This window comes from Puma concolor, chromosome B2, assembly GCF_028749965.1.
Source record: "Puma concolor isolate L17-30 chromosome B2, mPumCon1.1.hap2, whole genome shotgun sequence".
Taxonomy (NCBI): domain Eukaryota; kingdom Metazoa; phylum Chordata; class Mammalia; order Carnivora; family Felidae; genus Puma; species Puma concolor.
The window spans coordinates 138,667,794-138,691,775 of record NC_141671.1 but is presented as its reverse complement, the minus strand read 5'-3'; the positions used below and the strand labels follow the sequence as shown (position 1 = coordinate 138,691,775).

Genomic DNA, 23,982 nt, shown 5'->3' with positions numbered 1-23,982 from the left:
CTTCCCCACTACCCATTCACACAGAGGGTGAGACTCACGGGGTGTAGACATCCCTCTTCCAATCTTGGGCTCTCTGCGACCCTTCCTGCACCAAGATTCTTCTCCCGCGAAAAGGACATTGATCTGGGAATAACCCTTTTGCACGAAGCGCATAGACATCATTTGACAACAGAGTTCTTGAATCCTACTGCCTGGGCAAGTCTCATTCCACAAGTCTGTGGTCACGGTACAGTCCGGAACTGTGTGCATCCATTACACCTTTTCTTTGCATAGACTGGGTACAGAGGCCCTCATGGGTTGAGTGACAACATAGAATCATGGTCTCATAGCTCGTTACAAATGGATGAAATCTGTGTTTAGTGTCACCTCCCAGTAAGCCCAGTGCTTACCTGCTGTGGCCAGTTCTCTTTGCTCTGTCCTAGGATCTTTCAGTGCTTTCCTTTTGAGATTTTTACCCTCTCAACAAAATTCTCAGCTTCTCAGGGCACAAGCAATAGGGATTTTGAGGGAAATGATCACTCTGGGATGTTAAGGGGCCATCCCAGGATCAATTATATAATAAAGGGAGTGTATCCTTAAGCCACCATGGTTCTCAAAATATGGTCCAAAGCAACTGCATCAATGTCATCTGGGAATTGGTACAAATGCAAATTCTCAAGATGACTCATTCTTTCCCTTCTTTACTTTCTTTCCATATCTCAGTTCAAATGTCGTCTCTCCCTGACCACGCCAACTAAAGTGCTCCCCCGTGCCCCTTCTTCGTTCGCATCTCCATTGTCCTGTCATTATGATGTTTTTTTATTCATAGCCCGTTTCTATCTTGGTCACCATAATGGTTGGTTTGATGCGTTAACTTGGCTAGACTGTAGTACCCATTTAATCAAACACTAATCTGGGTGTTTCTATGAATGTATTCTGTAGATGTGGTTAACAATAACAATCAGCTGACTTTAAGTTGCCTCCCATATTGTGGGTGGGCCTCATCCTGTCAGCCGAAGGCCTTAATAGCAGAAACTGAGGTTTCCCAGAGAAGAAGAAATTCTACCTGAAGACTGCAGTGCAAACTCCTGCCTAAGTTTCCAGGTGGCAAACCTGTCCTACAAATTCCAGATTTGCCGAGCCACCGCAATTGCAGGAACCAATTGATAAATATTACTGAAGCATGAACAGCGTAAGTTTGAGGTGAGGGGCACTGATGTAGGAACTTTCTAAAAAGAGAAACCAGTATATGCAAAAGCTTTTCGGTAGGGAAAATAGCACGTTAAAAAAAATCTTAGAAGAATCCTAAAAAGTTTCAGCAACTGGAAACCAATGAGGTAAGTGACGGTGAAAGTGGTTACTATGCCGTGTAGCCTAAGAACCTTTAACCCAGGAGCAACAGACTGCCAACAGATTCAGAGAGAAATGAGAAAAGTATATCTTATGACCCTGAGTCACACATTTGCCTAGCTCAGTCTTTTTTTAAGTTTATTTTTATTTATTTTGACAGAGAGAGAGAGATAGAAAGCGAGCAGGGGGAGGGGCAGAGACAGAGGAGACAGAAGATGACAGAATCCCAAGCAGGGTCCATGCTGGCAGCACAGAGCCTAACGCAGGGCTCAAACTCACGAACTGTGCGATCATAACCTGAGCCAAAGTCAAGAGTCAGACGCTTAACCAACTGAGCCACCCAGGCGTCCCTTGCCTACCTCAGTCTTGAAACCTTGTCACTTGTCCTCTGATCTTAGCACAACAGAAAATAAACACTAATTTTTAGATTACAAGCAATCAGAATTTTCTTTGATGGAATAATAGTATAAATGAGACCCATTGAAGAAAATAAAAAGCAGTTTCTCCTGTTACTGAGGTTGATACAGTTCTTTGATAGAGTGTTTTTATATTTTAAAATACATATGTTCTCCCAAAGCTGAACATTTTGAGCAACAAAATGAAGTAATATTAGATTATAACTCAAGAGTATAAAATAAATACCCATGAACCTATACTGATAACAATAAATGATTGAACAAATAAATAAATGGGGGAGAACAGACAAATCTCCCGAGTAGAAGAATTCCAAATAACTTCTGTACATACTTTGTCCTTAAGGAGGGGGAGCATAACCCCTGACTCCTAACAGTAGGTTGTGCATAGTGACTTTCTTCCAAAGAATACAGTATGGAGAGGGAGGAAACTTAACTGTAGAAAACTCACAATGCTACCTCAGCCAGATGGTCAAGGTCAACATCAATAGTCATAAATCATGTTGGTAGTATATACCTTTGATATGATGTAAGGAGAATGCCATATGACCTCTGTCATCTTCCTCCCCAAAAAACCCATAATCCCTGTCTAAACATGAGAAAAACACCAGACAAATACCAACTGAAGTATATTCTACAAAATACCTGACCAGGACTCCTCAAAAGTGTCAAGGTCATAAAAAATAAGGAAAGTCTGAGAAACTGTCATAGCCAAGAGACACAACAAAATATAATATGGCAGTCTAAATACTGGAATAGAAAGAGGACGTTAGGTAAAAAGTAAGGAAATTGTTATAAAGCATGTGCTTTCATTAATAATAGTGTATTAAGGGGGTGCCTGGGTGGCGCAGTCGGTTAAGCGTCCGACTTCAGCCAGGTCACGATCTCGCAGTCCGTGAGTTCGAGCCCCACGTCAGGCTCTGGGCTGATGGCTCAGAGCCTGGAGCCTGTTTCCGATTCTGTGTCTCCCTCTCTCTCTGCCCCTCCCCCGTTCATGCTCTGTCTCTCTCTGTCCCCCCCCCCAAAAAAAATAAATAAATAAAACGTTGAAAAAAAATAATAGTGTATTAGGGGTGGCTCAGTCAGGTAAGCATCTGACTCTTGATTTGGCTCAGGTCATGATCTCACGGTTCATGAGTTTGAGCCTTGCATGAGGTTCTGCACTGACAGCTCAGAGCCTGCTTGGGATTCTCTCTATCTTTCTCTCAAAATAAATAAATAAACTTAAAAAATAATAATAATAATAATGTATTGTATTGGTTCCTCACTTGCAGTAAATATACAATTCTAATGCATGATTTTACTAATTGGGGAAACTGGGTATATGGAACATATAGGAAACTCTACTGTCGTCACAACTTTTCTATACATCTAAAACTGTTATAAAATTAAAAGTTCCTTTAAATACACACACACACACATATATATATCTTCTATGAAAACTGAAATTACTTTCTAAATGGCCACATGCAGAATTTCAGACACCGCTTCTTGTTAGAAGACTCTGGAATCAGCTCATCTGGGTTATTGTCCATCCACATGCTTATGAGGCTCCTGCAGCCACTAGGGGGTTTCCTATGTCCGTCTGGCTCGGCACAGACCCATGGCATTTAAGAACCTGGCTCCTGGCAACATATTGCCCGTCCTTTTCCAGCCAGCAAGATCACTGGCGTGTCCCCAGCAGAGGGAGAGGTGGCCCTCCAGTATTTTATACTTTTGAGTTATTACTTCATTTTGTTGCTCAAAATACCTGTCAGCCGTTGCCCTGCAAGAACTGGGAGATTGTCCCTTCCTCCAGGCACACACAGCAGAGGTGTTTGGTTGGGGGAGCAGATCAGAGCTGAACGACAGCCACTACTTGCCCCCACAGCCCGGCACAAGTTGTTGTCACGGCCTCCGAGGAGGCAGGGTGTCTCGTCTGTAGGCTGCTGCTGGGTGACACAGAAGCCAAGGGGCTGGAGCGGTGAAGCCAGCCCGTGCCGCAATGAAACTAACCTGAACAAACCCCTGGCTTATAAACCTCAAGTGTCATGTAAGATAAGGTGAAACTTTATTTCACAATCTAGTAAGTGCAGGTAGGGTACTGGGAAGGGCAGGGACAAGGTAGAGGATAGAGGCGTATTTAGCATTTTAGTTGACTTTGATCTACCCTTAATGCTTTTCCGCATTTGCTCTGAACTTAATTGCCCATTCATACACACTTCCCATGTTTGTTTTTAATTTTTTGATGTTGATTTATTTTTGAGAGAGAGAGACAGAGTGCCAGCCAGGGAGGGGCAGAGAGAGAGGGAGACACAGAACCTGAAGCAGGCTCCAGGATCTGAACTGTCAACACAGAACCCAATATAGGGCTCGAACTCACAAATCGTGAGATCATGACCTGAGCCAAAGTCGGACGTTTACCTTACTGAGCCACCCAGGTGGCCCCACACTTCCTGTGTTTAAATGATTAGATTTCTGGAGGGGAGCTGTAACATCAGGGAAGCTTGACTTATAGAAGGTGGCCAGAACAACGGAGAGCGGAAAAATGGACACCCACTCCCACCACACATACACACACACACACACACACACAAACGCAAACACACAAAAACTCAAACACACACACACTCAAACACACACACACACACACACACACACACACAAATGCAAACACACACAAACTCAAACACACACACACACACACACACACACACACACACTGTCCAATTGGTGCACTCATTTCTGGAGGGGAATATGGAAGTATTTATCAAGAGTCTTACACATATTTATACTTGCAAAATTATCTTAAAGGACTAACCTAAGATACACACTAATATAACAAAGACATGCTCGTTGAAGTGTCACTTACTAAACACTTGGAAGTAAACTAAAAACACAAACATCTGCTAACGGAGAAATAACTAAATAAATCATTATCCATAAATAAATTCAATTATAACACGGAATTGTAATGCTATTCTTAAAAATGAATTGTTCAAAAATAGGCTTGCCATCTCATATAAAGAAACCAGGCTATAAAAATGCATGATGTGTTTGCCTCTTTATAGTTTTTACTATTTTCTATACTTGTATTTCTGCATGAACATACATTGCTTTCATAAATAAAAAGAAAACAAGAACTGATAAATTCCTTTCTTTTATTTCTTAATATCCCAAGAAAGAAGGATGGAGAATCAGATTTGAGTTCTACTTCCCAGGGGTTGTTTGGATGACCTTTAGTCAAGAAAACTTTTAAGTCCTCATTTTTATTTTTTATTTTTTAAAGTAGGCTACATGCCCAGCATAAAGCCCAGTGTGGGGCTCGAACTCATGACTCTGAGATCAAGACCTGAGCTGAGATCTATAGTCAGAGGCATAACCCACTGAGCCACCAGGCACCCCATCCTCATTTTTAAAATGAAGGGTTTAAACCCAACAGTCCAAGCTCTGAACTTTTCATAATTCCATGATTTACATGACTGCAATAGACATTTCGACAGCTGATTACAGTTAAATAATTTTGCCCAAATGTATCTCATCTTTTAGAATTTTAGTTATTATTTGTTCAGTACCACCTACCTCTGCTTCACACTCTTCTACAAAAAAAGCAGAGCTACAAGAAAATCAGTTATACCAGCTACTCTTAATTGCTTTGCTGTTTCCACTAAAAATTTAATTTGGAAAATACATCCTATCCTGAAAATGTATCTTTTTCACAGTACTTTTTTAACAAATATTTTCACTGTTTATTGGAAAGATATTTTCTTCTGCTCCGCTAAATAAAAACTTAGTCATTCTGATCTGCCTGGTGCATAATTTGGGCGTGTAACAGCTAACAAATACATGTTGCAAGTAGATGAAAACGTAAAGAAAAGAATGGAAAGAGAGGAGAGCATGGGTAGCATGCAAGAAAAAGAACACTCTGGGTGGGAATTAGTGTGTTAAGGTCCTAGTCTCAGTTTCTTTGTCCTTTACTAGCTGTGTGCCCTTCGATAAATCACTTCCTCTCTTGGAGTCTTGGTTTCCTCATCCATAAGATTAAGGCATCATATTAAAATAATTTTCAAGGATTCTTCATATAAAATTCTACCTTGAAAGAAGTTTGGAAAAAGAAATGTATAGTTTTAAAAGAAAAAAAGGGAGGGGGGCACCTGGGTGGCTCAGTCAGTTAAGCATCCGACTTCAACTCAGGTCACGATCTCACAATTCGTGGGTTCGAGCCCCGCATCAGGCTCTGTGCTGACAGCTCAGGGCCTGGAGGCTGCTTCAGATTCTATGTCTCCCTCTCTGTCTGCCTTTCCCCAGCTCATGTTCTGTCTCTCTCTCTCTCTCTCTCTCTCTCTCTCTCTCTCTCTCTCTCTCTCAAAAATAAGCATTAAAAGAGTTATTTTTAATAAAATAAATAAAAGAAAAAAAGATTTAGTTTTGCTAGTATCTGCATCCTACAACAATAATTTAGGAGCCACTTATACTTAATAACTCTGTTAGATTTTGATTAAAAAACATGTAAAATAAAGACACAATGTCTAGCTGGAAATTTCTACAGTATGATTATATAGACAAAGTAGCAAGAACAGTCTCAGGACTATACAGAATTAGCAAGCTAATGGTGGGTCAATGCTTTGTCCCATGATTTTGTTATTAAATGCTCTCCTGGGGCTGTTGAGCAGACTGACCATTAATAACCCATGAAATCAGCCAATAACATTGAATCTAATCTTTGCCTGAATTCTGCCCACGGCTAGGCTTCACCTTTTTTGGAAGTACAGAGAAACCTGAAAGTCCAGCGGCTTTTAGTTGGCTACACCTTAGAATCGTAACAAAAGCTTTTATATAATACACGTGGTGGCCATGCCATGCCCAGGAAATCAGAACCTTGGGAGAGTTAGCTATAGGTAGTTTTTTAGAATCAGAGTGATTCTAATATGCTGCCAGTTGAGTACTTGGTGAAATATTGAAACATATGAGTAAATGTAAGAAGTGAGAAGTGTTCAAAAAAAAAAAAGGAAAGAAAAAAAGGACAGGCTTTTCTTAGCAATGTACAGGTGCACGGGTTGGGTTTGCTATTCTATACTCTGCACTGTACAAAAAATAAGAAAAAATGGGTTTCACCATGAGAACTTGCGTGACAAAAAAGGAAGATGCAAAGGGACAGCTGTGTGCGATTTCCTGAGGAAAGCGGAAACTTCTTTTAAAAATTAGGCCAGGAACTAATTCTGTCTTGGGTGGTTGAGAATCAAGATGTGGATTCCCTGGGTTTACACACTCTCCTGCACAATTCACTCCTTCACAGTCATCCATTTCTTCGGTGTTAACCATGCAGTCCTCCCGTTCACCTCTCATGATTCCTCATTCTTAACATTAACACCATTCTAACCACAACCCCTGGCTCCTTCCATCATCAGCATTTAACATTTGTTAAATATCTAATTGAGTGAAATACCTAATTAGTGAAATACCTAATTGCTACTTTCACCCCTTCTCCCCAGTTTCCACAGCCGTCACCCTCACCCATGCCCTGATTTGAGACTGGTGAAAGAAAAAAACAAACCCAAACCTCGAAAGCAGACATGCCCTCCTCTGGCTTCTGATGCTCAAAGCTAGCTCCCGCACAAGCCTGGGTTAACCCTTCTCGGGTGCCATTCTCATCCTCAAAAAACCATCCTGGAACTTTCTGCTCATCACATAAAACCTACTCTCTACCTGCTAGCCCATCCCATCAACCCGACTGTTCACATCTCTCAATACGAACGTCTTTCTCCAACCAGTCCAGTCTGCAGCCAGTCCTCAGAGCACGTTTCCCCTGCATCTGTGTAAGGGAGAACTCAGTGCTATTTCTCCTGTGACTAACAGCCACAGGTACCCAAGGCTCTACACTTCCCTTTAGCTGCCAAACGACCCTGTCGGTCTGTTCACGTGGACACAGAACAGACAGCCTCTGCTTTGGTATTTAGCATAAAACTGTGGCAGGAACCACTGGCATTGACCCCAGAATTCCCTTCCACCCTGAATTGAATTCCTGGGACTCCTTTTCCTAATATTTCAGTACTATGCTTTCTGCCTGTTTGTGCTGGCCTTTTTCAGCCGGGGTGTTCCCTATTTCCCCAAACTATTCTCTCCTCCTCCCCTGTGCTCTCCAGGAGAAATTCCAGCTAAGGTCTCTGGTTCCTGCTGCCAGATCCACTCTGACCCAACTTCTTCCCTCAAACTTGCATAACCTGTTCTTTCCTGCCTCTGAAGTCCTGAACCTTCTTACTCGAGTGACTAAAATGGCCTATTTGGGGCGCCTGGGTAGCTCAGTCGGCACCCGACTTCGGCTTAGGTCACGATCTCACAATCTGTGAGTTCGGGCCCCGCGTTGGGGTCTGTGCTGACAGCTCGGAGCCTGGAGCCTGCTACGGATTCTGTGTCTCCCTCTCTCTGTCTCTGCCCCTCCCTGCTTATGCTCTTGCTCTCAAAAATAAATAAAACATAAAATTTGTTTAATTGCCTATCCATCCTTTATTTCTTCACTCTACCTCCCTTCTCGGATTTAAGGAACCTCACACACCCATTCCCATAGGAGCTGACTTTCTGACCACAACCCTTGCTGTCCAAGTCTTAAAAATCCAGCACATCTTCTGGCTAGACCAGACCCCGGGGCCTGGCTTCTTGGCCTGCCCAGGCCTGGGGCTATCTGAGACCTAGCTCCAGCAGGCCTTCAACACCCATCTCTCGCAGGAGATTTTGTTTCTCTTCGTCCACTGCTCTAAGTTGTAACCTTTGGGACTATGTTAACTTGCTAGAATTTATCTCCATCAATAAGCCAGTCTGCTGTTTGGGGTACGTCTGCTCCACGTGACAGGTTGTTTTCCTCTTAACGTCTTCCTGGGTCTCTGTACAAATTTCCCCCTTTTATAGGGACATCAGCCATATCAGATTAGGGCCCATCCTAATGACCTTATTTCATCAGCTCTGTGAAGACCCTTATCTCCAAATAAGGTCACAGCCCTTAGACACTGTTGGTTAGGACAAGACATCTTTTTGGGAGGATGCCATTCAAACTGTAACGGAAAGATTTTTAAGAACCTGAAGGAAAAGGATGTTTAATAACCCAAGAAGCAATGGACTTGAGGTATAGGCAAATACAGACAAGAATAGTTTAGGTGAGCTGGTAAAAGAATACTGGTGTTAATGCCTTACAATTTGTCCACTCTCCTACCACTCAGAGCCTTGATCTTTGTAAACTCCCCGTCAAGCCGTCCTGTGGTATCGCCATACGTTACGGAGACTCTCCATCTGATAAGAATAGAAAGTTTTCAGTTGTTGGGTCGCAAATCGGGATTTTCCAGCTGACAAAATTCAATATGAAGGTGCCCACCAACAGGGAAGTTACCATGAAGCAATCCTCACTCTACGCTGTAGTATCCCGGGCTGGTTTGCTCTCAAAGCTCCTCCAAAGAGAATCTCTGCCATAAATCCCCTGAAAAATATAGCATGTCTGTTTGGTAAGTAATTGAAAGAATCGGCCACGTGTTTTGCTAGCCTCTGCCTTAAAACTTAAAACCGAAAAGGGAACTGAGTCTAGCTGGCTTTTTTTTTTTTTTTTGCATGTGTCCGTGAGCACACAACATACAACCCACCCATAGTACCATGATGCAAAACTTATTAGCAACTATGTTTTAAAAAAGCTCAGAGGGATTCAGCTTGGTGCATAAATTCAAAGAGTCGCTCTTTCATGACATTGGGTACATGTCACAGTGCCCAGTACAGCTGAGACCCTATAGGTGCTTCACTTCCTATTGTTCCAAATCTCCCTTCCTGCTCCCGTTTGATAAATCAGCTACAGCAAAGCATGGTTTCCCATTGACTTTGGCAGTGGGCACTGCCCTGTTAAACACCCACATTCCTTGATTTACCTTCAAAACCTGCATGCGGCAACAAAACCAAAATTTAGGCTGGAGGTGGGAAGGTTGGGCTGTTCATTTCATTAGAAACATTCACCCTTCCTTTTCAAAGCAACCTGCTGAGAAAAGGAAGGGAGTTTTGACTTAGCAAAAGAAAATAATGGTCAAGCAATGCATCAACAAATTAATTATTTAAACATGTTCCATCCCAAGTAATTTCTTACTACCTATAGTTTTTGGCAGTTGTTTTTGTTTAGCTACAAAATAGCACTTGCTCATTTTTTTAAAATTTGAACAATACAGAGTGTATAAAGTAAAAAGTGTAACGTAAAAAGTAAAAATCCGTCCTCAAGTTCTGTGAGCTCATTCCCCAGAGGTAATCACCGTTCACAATTAAGCAAATATCTAAACATCTATGCTTAGATGTTACTTATACAGTTTCTTATTCAAAAAATAGAGTATATTTGGCATTTGCACTGTAACATGGGTTTTTTTTTCACTCCACAATGTATTATGAACTCTCTTCATGTCATTCCATGTTTCTTTTGAGAGACTACAATTTTATTTTTTGATCAACGGTGAAATAGAGACCAAAGGTGTAACTATGCGAACATGGACAGACGGCCCGCCACAAGAAATTCCAGCTTTATTTCTTGAGCAGGACTAAATTCTCAACAGGTTATACTGGGAAAAGTGGAAACTTTAGAACAAAGCTGAGTGAACAGTATTTCCTGTGCCGTGGACAAAGGTGGGGGATTTCATTACTTCCAAGTGCCCAATTTTTCTACTAAGAGAGGATAAACGCTTTCAATTACATGAATTCCCATCAGGCAGACAACAATAGGCATGGACACAGTTCTATAGCTCTTGAGCAATAAAAAGTATATCATAGGATGGAGAACAGACAAAGGGAAACAGCTCTGCCTCCATAATAAGGTGTAGTGAGAATCGTTATCTGCAAAACGCTGTGGAAGCACATTAACCGAAAATTTTAAGCAAATAAGTTGTACACTATTTCTCCGTGATTTACAATACTTCTGTAGCAAATTCTAGTACAATCCATGCTGCTGGTACATATCTGGCATATCTTACCAGTTTAGGTGCTGCTGTCTTTGTATTTCTACTGGGGTTTTTTTTCCCCTTCAAACTTTTTTCCCTCTGATTTGAGCACTTACTTCCTTTTTTTTTTTTTTGTCAGAAACAACCGAAATAATCAAACTAATCATCTCCAGATCTAATTTGAGGTACAGAGAGATTTCTAGAGTCTTCATCTCTCTAATCTTCTTTTTCCCCATTATGAAAGAATCTTTGTAAAAAAAAATAGACCCACTCAAATTTATAACAAAATTACATAAATAACTAATGAATTATGCCAAAAACACTTTGGTCTAAAATTCTAATATTGGCTTAATTCTTCTTTCCTTTGTATATACAGACCTAATCACATGACCATCACCTCTCGAAAAGCAGGGGTCAGTTTTAGAATTCTTCTTTGGATAGTTTAAATGTTAACCTTTTCTAGTTATTTTTATCAATTAACCTTAATTATAGTTATCTCAAATTAATTACTACAGTTAAATTATATATTAGTTACAGTTTTTTATCAATCATATTTAATAACTGGAGGGTTATAAAAGTCAACATTATGTCTGGCTTTGTTAGCAGTGACAATATTTTTAATGCTGCATAATAAATATTGCTAGAGTGTCTTACCCTAATTTAGTAAATATTTATAGTGAAGTCTCTTCCAAACAAACTAGTTTTTCCACTTTTTTTTTTATTTCTATATGAAATTTATTGTCAAATTGGTTTCCATACAACACCCAGTGCTCAGCCCAAAAGGTGCCCTCCTCAATACCCATCACCCACCCTCTCCTCCCTCCCACCCCCCATCAACCCTCAGTTTGCTCTCAGTTCTCAACAGTCTCTTATGCTTTGGCTCTCTCCCACTCTACTCTTTTTTTTCCTTCCCCTCCCCCATGGGTTCCTGTTAAGTTTCTCAGGATCCACATAAGAGTGAAACCATATGGTATCTGTCTTTCTCTGTATGGCTTATTTCACTTAGCATCACACTCTCCAGTTCCATCCACGTTGCTACAAAAGGCCATATTTCATTTTTTCTCATTGCCACGTAGTACTCCATAGTGTATATAAACCACAATTTCTTTATCCATTCATCAGTTGATGGACATTTAGGCTCTTTCCATAATTTGGCTATTGTTGAGAGTGCTGCTATGAACATCGGGGTACAAGTGCCCCTATGCATCAGTACTCCTGTGTCCCTTGGATAAATTCCTAGCAGTGCTATTGCTGGGTCATAGGGTAGGTCTATTTTTAATTTTCTGAGGAACCTCCACACTGCTTTCCAGAGCGGCTGCACCAATTTGCATTCCCACCAACAGTGCAAGAGGCTTCCCGTTTCTCCACATCCTCTCCAGCATCTATAGTCTCCTGATTTGTTCATTTTGGCCACTCTGACTGGCGTGAGGTGATACCTGAGTGTGGTTTTGATTTGTATTTCCCTGATAAGGAGCGACGCTGAACATCTTTTCATGTGCCTGTTGGCCATCCGGATGTCTTCTTTAGAGAAGTGTCTATTCATGTTTTCTGCCCATTTCTTCACTGGGTTATTTGCTTTTCGGGTGTGGAGTTTGGTGAGCTCTTGATAGATTTTGGATACTAGCCCTTTGTCCGATATGTCATTTGCAAATATCTTTTCCCATTCCGTTGGTTGCCTTTTAGTTTTGTTGGTTGTTTCCTTTGCTGTGCAGAAGCTTTTTATCTTCATAAGGTCCCAGTAATTCACTTTTGCTTTTAATTCCCTTGCCTTTGGGGATGTGTCGAGGAAGAGATTGCTCCGGCTGAGGTCAGAGAGGTCTTTTCCTGCTTTCTCCTCTAAGGTTTTGATGGTTTCCTGTCTCACATTCAGGTCCTTTATCCATTTTGAGTTTATTTTTGTGAATGGTGTGAGAAAGTGGTCTAGTTTCAACCTTCTGCATGTTGCTGTCCAGTTCTCCCAGCACCATTTGTTAAAGAGACTGTCTTTTTTCCATTGGATGTTCTTTCCTGCTTTGTCAAAGATGAGTTGGCCATACGTTTGTGGGTCTAGTTCTGGGGTTTCTATTCTATTCCATTGGTCTGTGTCTGTTTTTGTGCCAATACCATGCTGTCTTGATGATGACAGCTTTGTAGTAGAGGCTAAAGTCTGGGATTGTGATGCCTCCTGCTTTGGTCTTCTTCTTCAAAATTACTTTGGCTATTCGGGGCCTTTTGTGGTTCCATATGAATTTTAGGATTGCTTGTTCTAGTTTCGAGAAGAATGCTGGTGCAATTTTGATTGGGATTGCATTGAATGTGTAGATAGCTTTGGGTAGTATTGACATTTTGACAATATTTATTCTTCCAATCCATGAGCAGGGAATGTCTTTCCATTTCTTTAAATCTTCTTCAATTACCTCCATAAGCTTTCTATAGTTTTCAGCATACAGATCCTTTACATCTTTGGTTACATTTATTCCTAGGTATTTTATGCTTCTTGGTGCAATTGTGAATGGGATCAGTTTCTTTATTTGTCTTTCTGTTGCTTCATTGTTAGTGTATAAGAATGCAACTGATTTCTGTACATTGATTTTATATCCTGCAACTTTGCTGAATTCATGGATCAGTTCTAGCAGACTTTTGGTGGAGTCTATCGGATTTTCCATGTATAATATCATGTCATCTGCAAAAAGCGAAAGCTTGACTTCATCTTTGCCAATTTTGACGCCTTTGATTTCCTTTTGTTGTCTGATTGCTGATGCTAGAACTTCCAGCACCATGTTAAACAACAGCGGTGAGAGTGGGCATCCCTGTCGTGTTCCTGATCTCAGGGAAAAAGTCTCAGTTTTTCCCCGTTGAGGATGATGTTAGCTGTGGGCTTTTCATAAATGGCTTTTATGATCTTTAAGTATGTTCCTTCTATCCCGACTTTCTCAAGGGTTTTTATTAAGAAAGGGTGCTGGATTTTGTCAAAGGCCTTTTCTGCATCGATTGACAGGATCATATGGTTTTTCTCTTTTTTTTTTTGTTAATGTGATGTATCACGTTGATTGATTTGCGAATGTTGAACCAGCTCTGCATCCCAGGAATGAATCCCACTTGATCATGGTGAATAATTCTTTTTATATGCCATTGAATTCGATTTGCTAGTATCTTATTGAGAATTTTTGCATCCATATTCATCAGGGATATTGGCCTGTAGTTCTCTTTTTTTACTGGGTCTCTGTCTGGTTTAGGAATCAAAGTAATACTGGCTTCATAGAATGAGTCTGGAAGTTTTCCTTCCCTTTCTATTTCTTGGAATAGCTTGAGAAGGATAGGTATTATCTCTGCTTTAAACGTCTGGTAGAACTCCCCTGGGAAGCCATCTGGTCCTGGACTCTTATTTGTTGGGAGATTTTTGATAACCGATTCAATTTCTTCGCTGGTTATGGGTCTGTTCAAGCTTTCTATTTCCTCCTGATTGAGTTTTGGAAGAGTGTGGGTGTTCAGGAATTTGTCCATTTCTTCCAGGTTGTCCAATTTGTTGGCATATAATTTTTCATAGTATTCCCTGATAATTGTTTGTATCTCTGAGGGATTGGTTGTAATAATTCCATTTTCATTCATGATTTTATCTATTTGGGTCATCTCCCTTTTCTTTTTGAGAAGCCTGGCTAGAGGTTTGTCAATTTTGTTTATTTTTTCAAAAAACCAACTCTTGGTTTCTTTGATCTGCTCTACAGTTTTTTTAGATTCTATATTGTTTATTTCTGCTCTGATCTTTATTATTTCTCTTCTTCTGCTGGGTTTAGGCTGCCTTTGCTGTTCTGCTTCTATTTCCTTTAGGTGTGCTGTTAGATTTTGTATTTGGGATTTTTGTTTCTTGAGATAGGCCTGGATTGCAATATATTTTCCTCTCAGGACTGCCTTCGCTGCGTCCCAAAGCGTTTGGATTGTTGTATTTTCATTTTCGTTTGTTTCCATATATTTTTTAATTTCTTCTCTAATTGCCTGGTTGACCCACTCATTCGTTAGTAGGGTGTTCTTTAACCTCCATGCTTTTGGAGGTTTTCCAGACTTTTTTCTGTGGTTGATTTCAAGCTTCATAGCATTGTGGTCTGAAAGTAGGCATGGTATGATTTCAATTCTTGTAAACTTATGAAGGGCTGTTTTGTGACCCAGTATATGATTTATCTTGGAGAATGTTCCATGTGCACTCGAGAAGAAAGTATATTCTGTTGCTTTGGGATGCAGAGTTCTAAATATATCTGTCAAGTCCATCTGATCCAATGTCTCATTCAGGGCCCTTGTTTCTTTATTGACCGTGTGTCTAGATGATCTATCCATTTCTGTAAGTGGGGTGTTAAAGTCCCCTGCAATCACCACATTCTTATCAATAAGGTTGCTTATGTTTATGAGTAATTGTTTTATATATTTGGGCGCTCTGGTATTCGGCGCATAGACATTTATAATTGTTAGCTCTTCCTGATGGATAGACCCTGTCACTATTGTATAATGTCCTTCTTCATCTCTTGTTACAGCCTTTAATTTAAAGTCTAGTTTGTCTGATATAAGGATGGCTACTCCAGCTTTCTTTTGGCTTCCAGTAGCATGATAAATAGTTCTCCATCCCCTCACTCTCAATCTAAAGGTGTCCTCAGGTCTAAAATGAGTCTCTTGTAGACAGCAAATAGATGGGTCTTGTTTTTTTATCCATTCTGATACCCTATGTCTTTTGGTTGGCTCATTTAATCCATTTACATTCAGTGTTATTATAGAAAGATATGGGTTTAGAGTCATTGTGATGTCTGTATGTTTTATGCTTGTAGTGATGTCTCTGGTACTTTGTCTCACAGGGTCCCCCTTAGGATCTCTTGTAGGGCTGGTTTAGTGGTGACAAATTCCTTCAGTTTTTGTTTGTTTGGGAAGACCTTTATCTCTCCTTCTATTCTAAATGACAGACTTGCTGGATAAAGGATTCTCGGCTGCATATTTTTTCTGTCTAGCACACTGAAAATCTCGTGCCAATTCTTTCTGGCCTGCCAAGTTTCAAAAGAGAGATCAGTCACGAGTCTTATAGGTCTCCCTTTATATGTGAGGGTACGTTTACCCCTTGCTGCTTTCAGAATTTTCTCTTTATCCTTGTATTTTGCCAGTTTCACTATGATATGTCGTGCAGAAGATCGATTCAAGTTACGTCTGAAGGGAGTTCTCTGTGCCTCTTGGATTTCAATGCCTTTTTCCTTCCCCACTTCAGGGAAGTTCTCAGCTATTATTTCTTCAAGTACCCCTTCAGCACCTTTCCCTCTCTCTTCCTCCTCTGGGATACCAATTATGCGTATATTATTTCTTTTTAGTGTATCACTTAGTTCTCTAATTTTCCCCTCATACTCCTGGATTTTTTTATCTCTCTTTTTCTCAGCTTCCTCTTTTTCCATAACTTCATCTTCTAGTTCACCTATTCTCTCCTCTGCCTCTTCAATCCGAGCCGTGGTGGTTTCCATTTTGTTATGCATTTCTTTTAAAGCGTTTTTCAGCTCCTCGTGATTGTTCCTTAGTCCCTTGATCTCTGTAGCAAGAGATTCTCTGCTGTCAGCTATACTGTTTTCAAGCCCAGCGATTAATTTTATGACTATTATTCTAAATTCACTTTCTGTTATATTATTTAAATCCTTTTTGATCAGCTCATTAGCTGTTGTTATTTCCTGGAGATTCTTCTGAGGGGAATTCTTCCGCTTGGTCATTTTGGATAGCCCCTGGCGTGGTGAGGACCTGCAGGGCACTTCCCCTGTGCTGTGGTGTATAACTGGAGTTGGTGGGCGGAGCCGCAGTCAGACCTGATGTCTGCCCCCAGCCCACCGCTGGGGCCACAGTCAGACTGGTGTGTGCCTTCTCTTCCCCTCTCCTAGGGGCGGGATTCACTGTGGGGTGGGGTGGCCTGTCTGGGCTACTTGCACACTGCCAGGCTTGTGATGCTGGGGATCTGGCGTCTTAGCTGGGGTGGGTAGGCAAGGTGCACAGGGGCAGGAGGGGCAGGCTTAGCTTGCTTCTCCTTAGGTGATCCACTTCAGGAGGGGCCCTGTGGCTGCAGGAGGGAGTCAGATCCGCTGCCGGAGGTTTGGCTCCGCAGAAGCGCAGAGTTGGGTGTTTGCGCGGAGCGAGCAAGTTCCCTGGCAAGAACTGGTTCTCTTTGGGATTTTGGCTGGGGGATGGGCGGGGGAGATGGCGCTGGTGAGCGCCTTTGTTCCCCACCAAACTGAGCTCCGTCGTCCGGGGGCTCAGCAGCTCTCCCTCCCTTTGTCCTCCAGCCTTCCTGCTTTCTAAGCAGAGCTGTTAACTTATGACCTCCCAGACGCTAAGTCGCGCTTGCTGTCGGAACACAGTCCGTCAGGCCCCTCTGCTTTTTGCAAGCCAGACTCGGGGGCTCTGCTTGGCCGGCGAGCCGCCCCTCCGCCCCGGCTCCCTCCCGCCGGTCCGTGGAGCGCGCACCGCCTCGCCGCCCTTCCTACCCTCTTCCGTGGGCCTCTCGTCTGCGCTTGGCTCCGGCGACTCCGTTCGGCTAATCCTCTGGCGGTTTTCTGGGTTATTTAGGCAGGTGTAGGTGGAATCTAAGTGATCAGCAGGACGCGCGGTGAGCCCAGCGTCCTCCTACGCCGCCATCTTCCCTCTCTCGCTCCAGTTTTTCCATTTTAACTGCATTAACATTCTCAGTGTAGCTCTCAGAAAACTATAGCAAGTATTATAAAATATTTTCTTATTTAGAAATGAAATATTAAGAGTGCCTAATGCTAATGTGACTTCACATTAATCTACTACAATGTCACATAATTTATATTCACAAACCACTTGAGTTGGTTATTGAGGCAAAGAATTTCTTTCCTTCTTTTTTTTTTTTTTTTTTTGAAAGAGAGAGTGTGCCAGAGCTCATTTATGGTGAGTGGGGAGGGGCAGAAGGTGAGGGAGCTAGAGAATCTTAAGCAGGTTCCATGCTCAGCGCAGAGCCCGATGATATGGGGCTCTACCCCATGACCCTGGGATCATGACCTGAGCCAAAATCAAGAGTCAGATGCTCAGTTGCCTGAGCCACCCGGGTGCCCCAAAGAATTTCTTCTTAATTCAACCATCATTCCAGTGTCCCTACATTGCACTATTCCATCCAGGCTGATATAACCTGAGTCCACTTGTCCCCATTCAGTGCTTTTCTGTATAACTCTTCCATAGAATGTCAGGCCATCATATTTTATTAAGATATTCCTATCCTGATATTTATTTTTTCTTTTTTTTAATATGAAATTTATTGGCAAATTGGTTTCCATACATCACCCAGGGCTTCTCCTAACAGGTGCCCTCCTCAATGCCCATACCCACCCTCCCCTCCCTCCCACCCCCCCACCAACCCTCAGTTTATTCTCAGTTTTTAAGAGTCTCTTATGGTTTCGCTCCCTCCCTCTCTAACTTTTTTTTTCCCCTTTCCCCCCTCCCATGGTCTTTTGTTAAGTTTCTCAGGATCCACATAAGAGTGAAAACATATGGTATCTTTTTCTGTATGACTTATTTCACTTAGCCTAACACTCTCCAGTTCCATCCACGTTGCTACAAAAGGCCATATTTCATTCTTTCTCATTGCCACGTAGTATTCCATTGTGTATATAAACCACAATTTTTTTTATCCATTCATCAGGTGATGGACATCTAGGCTCTTTCCATAATTTGGCTATTGTTGAAAGTGCTGCTATAAACATTGGGGTACAACTGCCCCTATGCATCAGCATTCCTGTATCCCTTGGGTAAATTCCTAGCAGTGCTACTGCTGGGTCATAGGGTAGATCTATCTTTAATTTTTTGAGGAACCTCCACACTGTTTTCCAGAGCAGCTGCACCAGTTTGCATTCCCACCAACAGTGCAAGAGGGTTCCCGTTTCTCCACATCCTCATCAGCATCTATAGTCTCCTGATTTGCTCATTTGAGCCACTTTGACAGGTGTGAGGTGGTATCTCATGGTGGTTTTGATTTCTATTTCCCTGATGAGGAATGATGTTGAGCATCTTTTCATGTGCCTGTTGGCCATCTGGATGTCTTCTTTAGAGAAGCGTCTATTCATGTGTTCTGCCCATTTCTTCACTGGATTATTTGTTTTTCGGGTGTGGAGTTTGGTGAGTTCTTTATAGATTTTGGATCCTAGCCCTTTGTCCGATATGTCATTTGCAAATATCTTTTCCCATTCTATCGGTTGCCTTTTAGTTTTGTTGGTTGTTTCCTTTGCAGTGCAGAAGTTTTTATCTTCATGAGGTCCCAATAGTTCATCTTTGCTTTTAATTCCCTTGCCTTTGGAGATGTGTCAAGTAAGAAATTGCTGCAGCTGAAGTCAGAGAGGTTTTTTCCTGCTTTCTCCTCTGGGGTTTTTATGGTTTCCTGTCTCACATTCAGGAAAATTCAGCATTCTTTCTTAATAAAAACCCTCGAGAAAGTCGGGATAGAAGGAACATACTTAAACATCATAAAAGCCATTTATGAAAAGCCCACAGCTAATATCATCCTCAATGGGGAAAAACTGAGAGCTTTCCCCCTGAGATCAGAAACACGACAGGAATGTCCACTCTCACCATTGTTGTTTAACATAGTGTTGGAAGTCCTAGCCTCCGCAATCAGACAACAAAATGAAATCAAAGGCATCAAAATTGGCAAAGAAGAAGTCAAACTCAGTTTTCACAGATGACATGGTATTATACATGGAAAACCCTTTCCTGATATTTAAAGAAGTCTTAAAAAATCTTATTTTCTCTGAAGCTTATTGATGGATAGGAATATATACATAAATATTCAACTTTCTATTTGATATCTTCACATGAGCATTTTACAGAAAAATTATTATGGATTGAATATTGTGCCCCCCCCCAAATTTATATGTTGAAGCTTCCCCCAACTCAGTGTCATGGTATTTGGAGTTGGGGCCTTTGGGAGGTAATTAGGATTAGACAAAGTCATAAGGGTAGTGCCCTCATCATGGGAGTAGGTATTCATATCAGAGGAAGAGACACTCTTTCTCAGGGAGCATACAAAAAAGAGGTCATATGAGGACAAAAGGAGATGATGGCTGTCTGCAAGCCAGGAAGAGGGTCTCACCAAGAACCAAAGCTGCCAAAACCATGATCATAGTCTCCCAGCCTCCAGAACCATGAGAAATAAATGTCTATCATTTAAGTCACCCAGTCTATGGTATTTTGTTATAGCAGCCCAAACTGACTAAACCAAACCTCAAGCTTGGTATGTCCCAAACTGAACACATAAGGTACTCTGCCTATCCCAATCTTTCCCTTTCAGTGTCCTCTATGTCACTGCATTTGCTCACATTCAATTACTTTCAAAATGTAGAAATTCATTGTCCAATCACTGAGTCTGTCAATGATAGAACCTAAATGTTTTATGTCATTCTATGACTCATGATGTCAGCTGCCATTTTGATAATCTATGGGAGAAACAAAGATGGTATCTATACAACAGTGTTTGTTAAGATCCATGTACTAATAGGGCTATTGGGATAAGTGATGCTAAGTGAATCAACCTGTTGGCTCAGGCTATTTGAGATTGTCCATTTAAATGTTAGGGAAACCCCACCCCAAACAAAGAGTGTAAGTCTGAGTAATTTACTGAGTTGTCCATTCTGATAGCAATGAGCCACAGTTCAACGAGCTCTTCGCAAAATTTCTAGTTGAGAAACAATACATTCATGGCATCAGTACCAAAGAAATATTCTTCTCTTCCATTTCCATAACAAGCTGGAATGTGTTGTTTGCCTGGCATTTATATCACAGTGCTGTAGTGTAAGTTTAAGAAGTAAATACAACCCATTAAACATACCACTGAAAACAAATGAATTGGTCTACTAGACTATAAGCTTTGCAATATCTAAGACATTGTATCCCTAGCAGTTAACGCCATGCATAGCATGTAACATGAACTCAATAAATAATTGCTGAATGTATGCACAACTTCACTGTCTCCTCATTTTATTAGAATAGTGTGATACAAAATCCAAAGGACCAGTAAGAGTTCTACATTAAGATAAGAGTTTGAATCATGATTATTTCTAGCTATGCCATTATTGGCTATCAAAAAGTCAATGGGCATCGAAGACAACTTTGAATTTCCTGAATATTTTTTTCGAGCTGATAAATTCTGTGTCATATGACAAGTAGTGACAGTGTGTCCAAAACCTATGTGTTCCTTACAGCTGACACCACTACTTCCAACCACAAACCCGTTTCCTTTAGTTTAATGGAATCCCAATTTAAGTCATGTTATCCTCCCCCACCAAACCATCCCCAGCTTAGAGGGAAATCCTGGTTAATTTAAGCCGATCCATTGGTCCAAGGATGAGTACAACACTTGAATTGAACTAACCAGACTGAACAGAACAACCAATGCTTTGGGGAGGAGTTTTGTCTCTGCCCCCTTATTGATGTGAATAAGAAAACATATCATTCCAGAGGCGGGTGGCAGCAATTTTTTGACAGTGTGGTGATCCAGCCTCACAGTAAAGCAGATACACGGAGCAGAAAGCTGGAAGGAACCTGAGCCTTTGATAACACTGTTAAGCCAGTGAACCAACCAACTGTGGATCCACCCCACAGCTGGAGTCTCTGTTATGTGAGATAAATTTTCTAATTATCTCACCCAGTTTGGGTTTTGCTAAAATGCATACTAATAATTCCCTTACAAAAGATAGCTTGTTCAGAAGAGAGCTGATACAGGCTTTTGGGGGTAATGGTCAAAGTACTAATCAAAGTCTGTAATGTTACTGAGCAAAGGATTTCCCATTTAAAGATAAACTTGACCTTACTTTTCATTTATACTGAAAGAACTATCCTGCAAGAGTAGTAAAGAAGGTAGAAATGGAAAGAATGACACTTTTTCATTTTTTCCTTATTCGACAAATATTTATTTAAGCACTTCCTGATTAGGTACTGTATCAACTATTTCATTTGATATCCACAAAAAACTCTATGAATTACCATTAATCACATTTTAGAAAAGGAAACAAGTTAAACAACCTAAGACCATGGAATCCCTAAGAACTAAGACCAGATCCTGGAACTAACTTCAAAACCCAACTACTTATTGCCTTCCATAATTAGGTTTGGCAAAAACTGGTCTCATTCTCAAATTCAGTAAGCTGATGGTCAAAAATGGTTAGTGTTCATTTATATGGTGTGCATACCCCACTGCAAACTGGGAATATTATATGGTAAGCCTACACACATACACACACACAATAGCTAGCTAATCTGTCTTTGCATATTCTTGCATATAGCAAACTTACTCCTGGAAATTTATCCTCAGAAAAAGTTCAGGGGCACCTGGGTGGCTCAGTTGGTTAGGCCTCTGACTCTTGATTTCAGCTCAGGTCATGATCTCACATTTCATGAGTTCAAGCCTTTCTTCCAGCTCTGCACTGACATCATGGAGCCTCCTTGGTATTCTCTCTCTCCTCTCACTGCCCCTCCCCTACTCAGGCTTTCTCTTTCTCTCAAAATAAACAAATTAAACTTTAAAAAAAAAAGAAAAGAAAACAGTTCAATAGAAGGGAAAATATGTAGACGATCCTAGGAAGATAGTTATCATATTTTCAATTGGAGGAAAGAATTTCATATTCTAACAATAATGGACTGCTTGAATGAATTCTGGCATAAAATTTAATAATAGGATATTACATATGTGGTACAAGTAATTATTAACACTGTGTAGCAACACTGAAAATGATTTATAAGTTAAAAAGCATAATGCAAATCATATGCCTTGTATTTAAAGCTACAAAGCGTAAATCCATATGAGAAGACTCCAGTGGAATCCACATACACACACACAAAATAAATCATTATTAAGATGGTGGAATTTTGCATGTTTAAAATTTTTTTTCTTTAGTGCTGTTTATAGTTAGACTTAGTTTATTTTTATGAGGTGTACAATTCCAAATAGATTTTATTTGCTTTAAAAAAATTTCTTCAAACAGATTTTAATCCTGGATTCACACCATTTTCTGGAAACTTTCTAAAGTTCCTAGTAATGAGTTAATTATATTAATTATGGAAATATAGCTCTCAGCAAAGAGACTCAAGTAAGGTTACATAGTTGACTAGTTTTTATCAATAGAAATTTACATCTTTATAATTCCTCTAGAAATACTAATACCTGAGAAAAGGTATACTAAAACAGCCTACAGCATTGCATCAGAGAGATGAGCCCAAACTAGTCCACTGATATTTATTTTAATACATGTTTTGAACAGATAAATTGTTTATATAAGGCTCTAACCTCCATAAAATTGGGGTAGCTTCAACTGGATTTTATTTGCTACGGAGCAAAGAAAACCTATTTTATGGCTTGACAAAAACAAATCTAACATGTGAAGACATCAATTGAAAGTGGGTCTTCTACAAAATATGGCTATGAGCATGCTACCGGTAGGTTACTTAAATGTGATCAAAATGATAAATAAAACTTATAGGGATCTTTTTTTTTTTTTTTAATTTTTTTTTTCAACGTTTATTTATTTTTGGGACAGAGAGAGACAGAGCATGAACGGGGGAGGGGCAGAGAGAGAGGGAGACACAGAATCGGAAACAGGCTCCAGGCTCCGAGCCATCAGCCCAGAGCCTGACGCGGGGCTCGAACTCACGGACTGCGAGATCGTGACCTGGCTGAAGTCGGACGCTTAACCGACTGCGCCACCCAGGCGCCCCCTGGGATCTTTAACTCCACTTTTACTTCCTCACCACCATAACCTGGTGTGTGTGTGTGTGTGTGTGTGTGTGTGTGTGTGTGTGTGTGACAGAGAGAGAGAGAGACAGAGACAGAGAGACAGAGACAGAGAGAGAGTGGGAGAATGCATGCACGCACACACACAATAGACACATACATGTAACCAGAGTCAACACCAGGGATATTGAGGATCCGATTAAGTTTAATAGTAAATCATCACTTCTAAAGAGTGTAAAATGACTATAATGGTAGTTCCTTGGTAAGAGATGAAAGTAAATACTTCCTTAGATTCGCAGAAGCTGCCATTCAATATTATAAGCTTCTGTTCATAAATGAGTTTGATCAGATCTTTTCTTCTGTGGTGCAAGAAGCCATGCTTGAAAAGATGCCTTGGGGAAGTAAAGTTCCAAGTCCAGATTCCCCAGTGAAGTCTTAGCAAAGTCACTGACAATCTGACATTCAAATCCACCCAAACATATAAGCTGATAACAAAATAATAAAATGTTCCAGAATCTGTGGGATTGGTATGCAAATTCTTGGGCAATATCCATACAATAAAGCACTCCAAATTACTCTTATCAGGAAAATAGAT

The 23,982-nt window shown here is 40.8% G+C and overlaps 1 protein-coding gene across 8 annotated transcripts in view; it reads right to left on the bottom strand.

Moving 5' to 3' along the window:
• The window catches only part of ESR1 (estrogen receptor 1), a 450,613-nt gene that overhangs the window by 303,600 nt on the left and 123,031 nt on the right, over nt 1–23,982 (bottom strand). The window contains exon 1 of one of the 8 annotated variants that reach the window (XM_086708142.1): nt 9,623–9,746. The exons of the other annotated variants lie outside the window; for them this stretch is intronic. The gene's annotated coding sequence lies outside the window, so the exon portion shown is untranslated. Of the gene's footprint in view, nt 1–9,622; nt 9,747–23,982 lie in introns of those variants that run through there. 8 annotated transcript variants of the gene reach the window in all.